Source organism: Lycorma delicatula, chromosome 12, assembly GCF_047948215.1.
Source record: "Lycorma delicatula isolate Av1 chromosome 12, ASM4794821v1, whole genome shotgun sequence".
Taxonomy (NCBI): Eukaryota; Metazoa; Arthropoda; class Insecta; order Hemiptera; family Fulgoridae; genus Lycorma; species Lycorma delicatula.
This window is the reverse complement of record NC_134466.1, coordinates 3,506,231-3,518,400: the sequence shown is the minus strand read 5'-3', so window position 1 is coordinate 3,518,400 and position 12,170 is coordinate 3,506,231. Positions and strand designations below refer to the sequence as shown.

General features: G+C 38.4%; 1 protein-coding gene across 1 annotated transcript in view; it reads left to right on the top strand.

Moving 5' to 3' along the window:
- Window positions 1–12,170, top strand: part of LOC142333337 (pickpocket protein 28-like) — a 45,648-nt gene that overhangs the window by 29,631 nt on the left and 3,847 nt on the right. The gene's annotated exons all lie outside the window — the stretch shown is intronic.

Genomic DNA, 12,170 nt, shown 5'->3' with positions numbered 1-12,170 from the left:
CTGGGAAGGTCAATTAAGGAGCAAATTCAATTGTTTCTTACGGTTTTTGAGCTGGGAAATCGAATAAAATAGGTCCCAGAACTGAATCTCTCTTAATTTCTAACATATCCCGTGTAAAACGCCAAAAATTGAGTCAAAAAACACATTTTTTTACGTTTGACATACAATAACGTTGTTAAATTGGCGATAAATCATACATTTTTTAAACATAAATTGTAGAGAATTTAATTATAAGAAGATCGATGTCAACAAAAAAGAAATAAAATTTTAAACATGTCGACTTTTATTTAAATGCTTTTTTCTTTATCGATTTGCCGTAACACCTTTTCATTTTTTACTTTATCCACCCGTTTGATTTGTCACATTCTCCTATTGAACCGCATTTTAAAAGCTTCTAATCTTTTCTTCTAAGGTACTCCGATCGTTCAAGTTTCACTTCCATATAAAGCTACGCTCCAAACACATACTTTCAAATATACTATCCTGATGTTTTAATTAATTTTTGATGTAAAATTATATTTCTTATTGAAAGCTTGTTTCGCCTGTGTTATTCGGCATTCTATATCGTTCCTGCTCGTCCATCTTTAGTAATTCTATTTCCTAAATAACAGAATTCTTCTGCCTCCATCTTTTCTGTTCTTGTTTATTTTCACGCGGTAGTTTTTGCGTAGGACTTCATCCGTAACCCACCGGGTTGGTCTAGTGGTTAACGCGTCTTCCCAAATCAGTTGATTTGGAAGTCGAGAGTTACAGCGTTCAAGTCCTGGTAAAGCCAGTTATTTTTACACGGATTTGAATACTAGATCGTGGATACCGGTGTTCTTTGGTGGTTGGGTTTCAATTAACCACACATCTCAGGAACGGTCGAACTGAGAATGTACAAGACTACACTTCATTTACACTCATACATATCATCCTCATTCATCCTCTGAAGAATTATCTAAACGGTAGTTACCGGAGGCTAAACAGGAAAAAGAAAGGACTTCATCCGTGTCGTTCATTATTTCTTCTAAATCCTTTTTACTCTCGGCTAGAAATACTATATCATCAGCAAATCGTAGCATTTTTATCTTTTCACCTTGTACTGTTACTCCGAATCTAAATTGTTCTTTAACGTCATTAACTGCTAGTTCCATGTAAAGATTAAAAAGTAACGGGGATAGGGAACATACTTGTCGGATTCCCGTTTTTATTACGGTTTCTTTGTTATGTTCTTCAATTATTACTGTTCCAGTTTGGTTCCTGTAGAAGTTAGCGATTGTTCTTCTATCTCTACACTTGAACCCTAATTTTTTTTTAAACGCTGAACATTTTATTCCAGTCTACATTATCGAATGCCTTTTCTAAGTATATATAAATGACACGTATATCGGTTTGTTTTTCTTTAATCTTCCTTCTACTATTAATCTGACTATATAATCATGTCGACTCTATTAATAACAAAACCGACAAAAACTTAGACGAAAATATTACAAAAAAATAAAACAGATGTGTCTAGTAGGTACAATAATTTTAGATCTACGGAAAACAAGTTGGCAACACTGATTTTTTTCATCACAATTTGTTTAAATATTACTCATTGTTGTCGGTTAATTGCGGTAAGTAACCTTTCGCTGATCAATCGTGTTTGCAATATTACGTAGAATTCTTATCGTAAAAATTTCAGAAAACTGTTAAGAAGTGTAATTTTGTATTCGTTTTACTGCGCATAAAAAATTGTCTGTTAAAAAAATTGAAATTCTGTTTAGTTTTGTTTTGAAAAATGCCGCGTATCTTCACTAATGCCGAATATTCCGACGTGATTTTCATCTATGGATTTTGCAATGGAAGTGCTGCGGCAGCGGTTACGGAATATCGACATAGGTATCCTGGTCGTGTTGTACCAAATCGTAAAGTAAAGTCCGTTGGATTATTGTTTGTGGGGACGGTTGAAAAATGAAGTTTACAAGCAAAAAGCAGACGCACGCGATGAACTGATCGCTCCCGTTCTCAACGCTGCAAATATAATCAAAGAACGCAAAGATACCGTTAGACTGGCAACACAAAATCTAGTACAACGCGTTGAAAAATGCATTGAACACAACGGTGGCATTTTTGAAAGTTATTAAACCGCATGAAATACTACTTGTAAGCAGCATTTTATTATTATCATAAAAAAACAGTAAGTATTCTTTCTTCCTCCAGTTATTTTCTACTGTACATTACGAAAACGTTTTTTCAATCTGTTAAAAATTAATCTGTTTTGTTGTTAATAAAAGTCGACATGTTTAAAATTTTATTAGTTTTCTGTTGACATTATTTACATCAATCCTCTTATAATTAATTCTCTACAATTTACGTTTAAAAAATGTATGATTTATCACCAATTTAACAACGTTATTGTACGTCAAACGTAAAAAAAATGTGTTTTTTGACCCTATTTTTGGCGTTTTACACGGAATATCTTAAAAACTAAGAAAGATACAGTTCTGGGACTTATTTTTTTCGATTTCCCAGCTCAAAAACCATAAGAAAAATTAAATTTGCTTCTTAATTGACCTTCCCAGAATTTCAAAAAGCCTTAATTTACCCGGAGGAACTGCAATTCAGGCAAAATCTTTCACCCTGTATAACTCGCTAACGAAGCGTTTTCGGACCTATGTTTATATGAACTTTTTTCTTATTTTTAACCGCTAGAATGAGTTGTCAAAGTATTGGCCTTTCCTCCTGAATCATTCTGTGTGTATATATATATATATATATATATATATATATAATATAAAAAATAAATATCGCTCTAATTTTCTTATTAAGTAAAATATCGAATTCGTTTTAAGTTCCTACTATTTCTTGGTTTTAAGTTCTTACTATTTCTTCTTTCTACTATTTCTTCTAAATGGCAGAAAGGCTCCTGGAATAGACGGAATACCTGTAGAATTACTGCGCAGTGCAGGGGAGGAGGCGATTGATAGATTATACAAACTGGTGTGTAATATTTATGAAAAAGGGGAATTTCCGTCAGACTTCAAAAAAAGTGTTATAGTAATGATACCAAAGAAATCAGGGGCAGATAAATGTGAAGAATACAGAACAATTAGTTTAACTAGTCGTGCATCAAAAATCTTAACTAGAATTCTATACAGAAGAATTGAGAGGAGAGTGGAGGAAGTGTTAGGAGAAGACCAATTTGGTTTCAGGAAAAGTATAGGGACAAGGGAAGCAATTTTAGGCCTCAGATTAATAGTAGAAGGAAGATTAAAGAAAAACAAACCAACATACTTGGCGTTTATAGACCTAGAAAAGGCATTCGATAACGTAGACTGGAATAAAATGTTCAGCATTTTAAAAAAATTAGGGTTCAAATACAGAGATAGAAGAACAATTGCTAACATGTACAGGAACCAAACAGCAACAGTAGCAATTGAAGAACATAAGAAAGAAGCCATAATAAGAAAGGAAGTCCGACAAGGATGTTCCCTATCTCCGTTACTTTTTAATCTTTACATGGAACTAGCAGTTAATGATGTTAAAGAACAATTTAGATTCGGAGTAACAGTACAAGGTGAAAAGATAAAGACGCTACGATTTGTTGATGATATAGTGATTCTAGCCGAGAATAAAAAGGATTTAGAAGAAACAATGAACGGCATAGATGAAGTCCTACGCAAGAACTATCGCGTGAAAATAAACAAGAACAAAACAAAAGTGATGAAATGTAGTAGAAATAACAAAGATGGACCATTGAATGTGAAAATAGGAGGAGAAAAGATTATGGAGGTAGAAGAATTTTGTTATTTGGGAAGTAGAATTACTAAAGATGGACGAAGCAGGAGCGATATAAAATGCCGAATAGCACAAGCTAAACGAGCCTTCAGTAAGAAATATAAGTTGTTTACATCAAAAATGAATTTAAATGTCAGGAAAAGATTTTTGAAAGTGTATGTTTGGAGTGCCGCTTTATATGGAAGTGAAACTAGGACAATCGGAGTATCTGAGAAGAAAAGGTTAGAAGCTTTTGAAATGTGGTGCTATAGGAGAATGTTAAAAATCAGATGGGTGGATAAAGTGACAAATGAGGAGGTATTGCGGCAAATAGATGAAGAAAGAAGCATTTTGAAAAATATAGTTAAAAGAAGAGACAGACTTATAGGCCACATACTAAGGCATCCTGGAATAGTCGCTTTAATTTTGGAAGGACAGGTAGAAGGGAAAAATTGTGTAGGCAGGCCACGATTGGAATATGTAAAACAAATTGTTAGCGATGTAGGATGTAGAGGGTATACTGAAATGAAACGACTAGCACTAGATAGGGAATCTTGGAGAGCTGCATCAAACCAGTCAAAGGACTGAAGACAAAAAAAAAACAATTTCTTGGATAAGGGCATAAAACTTTTGCAAGTATAGGTTTTGATATCATTAACATTTTTTGGCTCAGGGGGTTGAAAAAATGGGGTTTTGATGACAAATAAAAATCATCTCCCTTATTAGGTACAGTATCGAATCGGTTTAAATAGTCGTTAGTTCTCTAAACATTACCTAAAACGTTTAACTTAAACAATTTTTGATATGACCAACCCTTACGGCAAGGGAAGACCAAAACTTTGCTGGAATTGTAAGAAGATGGGGCTTGTCGTATACTAAACATATGAAACGTTTTTCACATACAACCACTGTCGCATCGAGTAAATTTTAAGTTTTTCTTAACTTTAAGGTGAAAATCTTTTTTTATCCCCACTTAGCCACGCCTTTCAGCGTCCTGAATGGGATATATTTTTTCTATTTGATTATAGATTTGTCTGTTTTTCGTTAGTTATGTTTTACGTTACATTATTTATTTTTATTCTATGTTTTGTTAGTGTTTTTTGTTACGTTTTATGATTCTTTGTGTGTCGAATTCATTTTTATCTTTCAGAAAGTCATTCAGTCTTGTTTCAGACTTGGCTAGATGTATTTTGTTTGGATTTTATGTTAGTTAGTAGTACAACGATGGAAATATCGGTTGCGGCATCCTGGCTGTGGCTTAACTGAAAGATGTAATTGCCGAGGTATTGAAGATGACCTGAAATATAAGGGCCTAGCCCTTATAAATACTATAAGGGCTAGGTACGGAGAGGATGACGTGGCGATGCGGCTCAAATTGTCACACGGAAGGTGTCTTCCCCTATGGGGTCAGAACATCATCATGTTTTAAATAAAAATGAGATACTTACGTATTAACGCCACCGCAGCTACAGCTTTATTTAAAAACAAAGTAGTCAATCGGATTTCGGTGGAAAATGTTCAGTCTCTTTGTTAATTTTAATAATATATTTATTTATTTTATAAATAAATCAAACTTAACCTACGCTCGCTAACCTTTACTAATTAACAGGAGTGTTTTGATTATTTAAATAATTGCAATAATTACTGAATTTATTAAATAAATACTCAAAAAATTACGGTGTTAATTAGTCAAGGTTAGCGAGCTTAGGATAAGTTTGGTTAAATTATATTTATAAAACAAATAAATATAAATAATCATTTATTAAAATTAATAAAGGGACTGTTCATTTTCCACCGAAATCCGATTGACTACTTTGTTTTTAAATAAAGCTATAGCTGCGGTGGCGTTAATACCTAAGTACCAAATGATATCAAAATAATCTACAAACTATTACTATTTTTAAAAACACTTTGATATGGCAAAAACATTATGTTAAATATCACTCCAAATCTTAATTATCACTAAATTACGGAACGCAAGAGTAGCGGGAGATTTAAATATCTTCCTACTAATCGCATAACCTGGACAAAATCCCTTGCTGCTCTGTCTTCTTTTAACGAGCGGGTAATTTATTTAATGGCGATTATATTTAGTGTTATTTATGGACTGAATTTATTACTGCGAACCGAACTTTTTTACCGGAAAGACGAATTAGAAGAAAAGTGATTTTGAAATTTTTCAAGCGTTATATTTTGAAAAATTTTTCAGGCCGCAGAGAAGGTTTAGATTAACCCGTTATAAAAGTCGAATCGAGAGGTAAAATTGGAATACGGATTACGAACATGCCTTAGTATGTTTCGTACTTCGACCTTTTTCTCGTCTTTACGCTTGTGTTTCGATGTAATAAATAACATGCCTATATTTGTATAAACGGTTAGAATTTACAATTTTTTTTTTTTTTTCAATAGTAGAATTAAAAAAACGTAATTATTTATGGAATTTTTAATATGGCTTCGGCTGGCTCTAAGGATTACCAGATAGAGACTCCCGTACTGGTTTGTCATTACCCGACTCTGCGACCCGCCATTCATGGTCTTTCGTCTAACACGGCGTGGAAGCCTTTTCCTTACACCCTGCAGTTTAGGATCTTCTCGGCAGATGTCTCTGAGGTGCTCGGACACGGCGGCTCTACCAAAGAGTCTGCACACCTGCGATACATCTACTCCCGATAGAAACTAAATTACAGAAACGGAACGGAACGCGACGATATCGGAGGGTGTAATACCCTCCTACTGTGCGCAGTATACGGACTCACGTCCTTTGCTGCTGTGTGATTGGTGGGTTATTAATAGTAGCTGACGTTGATTCGGTGTGTGAAGGTTTGGATTGCGTTTCGATCCGATGGAGGGTTTACGGGTAGGGGCCCGAGGGAACGATGTGCTAATAAGCTTATCTTCCGTGACGCGCTCCATTTCAGCCTAGAGTGGGCTGGAATCCTTTATTTAAGGGGCCGTCCTCTCCAAAGGAAAGGACGTCGGAGGCGATTATTGGGCCTACACTTTATCATTTAATTTAATTCAATTCGATTTGGTTTAGAATTAAAGGAAATGTGCTTAGATGGATTGCTCTGAGACGTTGCGCCCCAGAGCTATCTCGGTCGGAAGGAGAGTGGATTCGGGATGATTGTGATAAATACTTGTTTTCGTGTCTGTCTCTCTAGTCTTCATCTTAACCTTGTTAATATCCAGTACGTTCCAGAGGGAACTAGTCCGGCGAGAGACAGACCGTTGTCTTCTGTTCTTCTTTCATCTGACTCTTCTTCTTCTTCTTTATTCGCTTCTTTCTTCAGAGGATGAATGGGAAGCGAGAAGGTTATTTGGGATCGCGGTACCAGCGGTTTTGGCGCGGTTGCTAGTAATATTCGGATTGACTAATCTAAGCACGATATATCTCTATTAAGGATTAAATGTCTGCCCGCCATAAGGGCAGGCAGGAGAGGTGTTAATAACGCAGGTTGTTTCCGAGCGCCCGTGGGGAACCTCCGGAACCTCCGATACATTCAGAGATGCTGTTCGTCTGTGAGGTGTGAGGCGGGATCTGGTTCCCAGATCCGGACAAGTATCCAGTACGCGATCATGCGGCGGTGGGGAGGGACGAGCTGTGTGCGGTATATAAGACCGCAATTATGGACCGTCGACCAGTCTATTATATGAATTTCCCCGGTCACAATTACCTAGGCCCTGGCAACCCAATCGATAACGGGCCCCCGGTATGTGTACTTACAATTGACGCCCTGATACTTGTTGCATAGCCCGTATGCGGCCCCGACTAACATGAACTGTTCACTGTTCGCATTACTTATCTGCGCACTGTTTGTAATAAATGGTAATCTAAAGCCTATAGGCTTCACACTGCACTGAACACGTTTCAATTCCGATGTGGGCGGTAGATTCTTGAATTCGGCGGGCGACAGATACCAGGGCAGGATATCGACAGGTACGTAGGCCAACGGCGTTGTGACATAACCGACGCTCATGTAGGTGGCCGGTACTGCAGGGCGCTTATCGGCCGCCGGCCGCGCCTCGGTCCACTGGGTCTTGCCGGTCAGGTGCTTGAATCGATAGCCGCAGGTCCATATAAAGCGGTGATGATTGAACTTCAGTCGCCCGGTTTTGAAATTAGAAACCGGACGGTGAACGAAGTCCGTAGCGCCGGCGGCCTGGTTGTGCGCAGTCCCGGCCCCGTCCTTTTTCGCTACCTTTGAAGGAGGTTCGTCAGCCATTGCTGTGTCCGCTGTACGGCTTCCTGACATAGCTGGATACAATACGCCGGTAAACGGTTCTACTCCGTATTTGATTGAAAGACCAGCGGCGCCCACAAGGCTGTGCCAATTCCCAGTCCTAGCGAAATCGCCAGCAAAATCCCCGATCGCAGATCTATCAGCTGCACGTATATGATGATGCGTATCCATAAGATACAGTCAATACCACCGCGAGAATGGTGGCGCAGTGCCACGGTTCGGGGGAAGGTTTTTTTTTTTTTTTTTTTTTTTTTTTTTTTTTTTTTTTTTTTTTTTTTAAGGGCGAAAAACGGTTGAACGTTATCATCGCCCGGAAAATAAATAAATAGATAAATAAATACATAAATAAATAAATAAAAATAATTTTAGGTTTTTAGATAAAATTAAAACTTAAAACTACTATCACAGAAACAAAATCCGGAATGGGTGTAAAAGGCCCATTCTCGGATAACAAAAACACTAATATGTAACTTAAAACTCTGTTAAAAACTATCACATTAAAAATAAATAAAACTTAAAGCTATGTTAAAAACTATCACATTAAAAATAAATAAAACTTAAAACTAAAAAAGGAGATAAAACTTAAAACTAATATCACAAAAATCTTATAACTAATATCACAGACGAATTTAAAAAACATACAAAAAAAAACAAAAAAATCCGATAGGGAGTGTAAAAGGCTCCCTACTCGGATAACAAAACAATACATAGGACAATACATACAATTACTAAAGAATACATACTTATTAAATTTTTTGCATTAACCCTATACTACGTAAAAATATAAACATGCGGTTTAAAACCTCCTTATCGTCACGCAAGATACCACGGATGTTACTAGGAATTTTAAATTTACGACGCAATGCCGCATAACATATGCAGTCCACGAGTATGTGGCGCACAGTCACGCGGCAGTTGCATCTTGCGCATAGAGGTGGTTGTCCTCTTGTAAACAGGTACTCGTGTGTGACTCTCGTGTGTCCTATCCGCAATCGACAGAGTACTACTTCCTCACGCCGGGGTTTTCTGTATGAGGAGTTCCATGGTAACACAGAATCTTTAATCTGACGGAGTTTATTATCAACAGTAGCTGTCCAATCACCTTGCCACCTTGTTCTTAATAATTGTTTTACATAGTTAATGAAATCAGAAGTAGCAACTCGGGTGGTGAAAGGAGGCTGGTTACATGCTTCTTTGGCAGCGGAATCTGCATGTTCATTACCTGGAATCCCTACGTGGCTAGGGACCCAGCAAAAACTTAATTCTGTGTTGCGATTATTCAACTCGGCGATTGCGTTGTAAATTTCAATGACGATAGGATGTTTGGAATAAAAGTTCTTTAAGGCTTGGAGAGCACTACACGAGTCACTGCAAATAAGAATTTTTCTATATTTAGGGTTAATGATGTTTAGAGCCTTATTTATAGCATATAGTTCAGCGGTAAACACACTCGTAATACTGGGGAGACCAAACATATAAGTTCTCTCATTGACAACAAAAGCACACCCAACCGTATCGTTTTGTTTCGATCCATCAGTGTATACAACCGCGTCTGGTTTCGCCTTGGAGAGAACACACTGAAACATCTGCTGAAAGACGATAGATGGTGTTGATTGTTTATTACATGTAGTCAGGTCAAAATTAAAATTTATGAGGTTTATTCCCCATGGAGGATATGAGCAAGGGTACATAGGAAAGAATGACGGTGTGTCAACATTTATATGCTGCAGCAGACGCCAGGTACGGATACCTACAGGTGCAGTACGACGTGGATGATCCTCATACTTTCCTAGATTAGGATTTTTAAGGACTGACTCAAGAACCGGGTGATTTGGCTGTCCTCTGAGACGAGCAAAATAAGATAATAAGAGCTGGTCTCGTCTATCCCAAAGTGATGGTTCACCACAGTCTACAAGTAAGCTTGCGACAGGACTTGATCTAAACGCGCCTGTAGCAAGCCGAAGGAAAGCATGATGTACACTATCCAGCATTTTAAGCACGGTTTGACGAGCTGATGAGTAGGCCACACAACCGTAATCTAAACGGGAGCGAACAAAGGAATAGTAAAAATGTATCATACATGATCTATCGGCTCCCCACTTGGTGTTAGTAAGGACTCGCATCATATCTAAAATTTTGGAACATTTTGTTTTCAATTCTTTTAAATGTTTGACCCAAGTAAGACGACTATCAAAAATTAAACCTAAAAACTTAACGTAATTAGAGATAGTAATAGTCTCACCGTTCAGAAAAATTTGCGGAATAGAAGGGTTTCGTAGCCGAGAAAAAACTACACATTTTGTTTTTTCGGATGAAAATGTGAAACCAGTAATCCTGGACCAAGCTTCAAGGTGATATATAGTGTTCTGCAGTAGTCTCTCTGCTGTAGGTGCCGAACGGCTTGCAATGTAGATAGCAAAGTCGTCAGCGAATAGAGAGCATGAGACAGGAGCCTGAACACATTTGGTAATATCATTTATGGCTACAGAAAATAAGGTGGCACTTAATACACTACCTTGGGGCACTCCATTCTCCAAGATGACACTATCTGAGAGCGAATCATCTACACGAACACGAGCCGTTCGGTGATTTATGAATCCCCGGATAAAAGCAAGCATATTGCCCTTGATTCCCCATTTTTGGAGAGTGTTAAGAATACCACGTCGCCAGGCTGTATCATACGCCTTTTTTATATCAAAGAAGATAGCGACGAGGTGTTGCCGATTGAGGAAAGCGTTTTGTATGGCTGTTTCTAGTGACACTAAATGGTCAATGGAAGATCGTCCTTGTCGAAAACCACACTGTTCTGGAGATAGAAAGCCATGTTTCTCCAAGTACCATGTAAGTCTGCGGTTTACCATTCTCTCCATTATTTTACACAACACGCTTGTTAATGAAATAGGGCGATAGCTTGAGGGGTTCGTTTGGTCTTTACCAGGTTTTAGTACTGGTATAATAAATGCTTCTGACCAGCCAGGTGGGAAGACTTGTTCGGAGAATATACCGTTGAAAATATTCAAAAGTTGTTGTAGTGCCGAATTAGGAAGGTGTGAAAGCATGGAAAGGCTGTCCAGCTCCTTCTGGGTGGATTCGACCGTTACCGAGGAGTTAGACGACTCGGACAGAGTGGTAAGGCTGGCTCTCAGAAAGGTGAAGCACATATATAACAGCTTCGATGTGCTGGATTTTATGTTGCATTTTAATACGCATCCGCCTCTGTTTAATGCGCCCAGCAAGGCGGAGTACGACATTATGTATTACGACGCCGTTGACAGCGTCTACGCCTTAGTAGGGCTGTTGCTTTTCCAATTCGACTTTGACATACCTAGGATGAAGATGTTTCTTAATATTGTGTATAGGATATGTAACAAGGACCTTAACAAGCGGTCCACAAGTGCGGTCTTATATACCGCACACAGCTCGTCCCTCCCCACCGCCGCATGATCGCGTACTGGATACTTGTCCGGATCTGGGAATCAGATCCCGCCTCACACCTCACAGCATCTCTGAATGTATCGGAGGTTCCGGAGCGCCCGTGGGGTGGTGACAATTTTGAATAAGACGCCCTCCTATTATATGTAAAATTTGATTTGTCGCGTATGTCGGTCTAACCCTACAAAATATAATGGTCCGCGGTGGGTTTGGGGGGTCTGGTGGTGTTTGGCCAAACACGCTTTCTTCTAGCTGTCCTTGGAGTTCTTCGAGATTCACCTGAAAATGAAAAAAATCCAAGGCGGTGAAAAAGATCGCTCTTTCATCACCATGGTATGCGGTGGGGATGGTTTAAGGTAGTTATGCTGCCGGTAAATCCACCGGGTTGGTCTAGTGGTGAACGCGTCTTCCCAAATCAGCTGATTTGGAAAGCGAGAGTTCCAGCGTTCAAGTCCTAGTAAAGCCAGTTATTTTTATACGGATTTGAATACTAGATCGTGGATACCGGTGTTCTTTGGTGGTTGGGTTTTCAATTAACCACACATCTCAGGAACGGTCGAACTGAGAATGTACAAGACTACACTTCATTTCAATTCATACATATCATCCTCATTCATCCTCTGAAGTATTATCTAAACGGTAGTTACCGGAGGCTAAACAGGAAAAGAAAGAAAGTTGTGTTGCCGGTAGGTTGTGGAAGTGGAATCGGGTAATGTGTCCGCATGTCTTCCTACGGTGGGGCCTTGCCTATCTCTA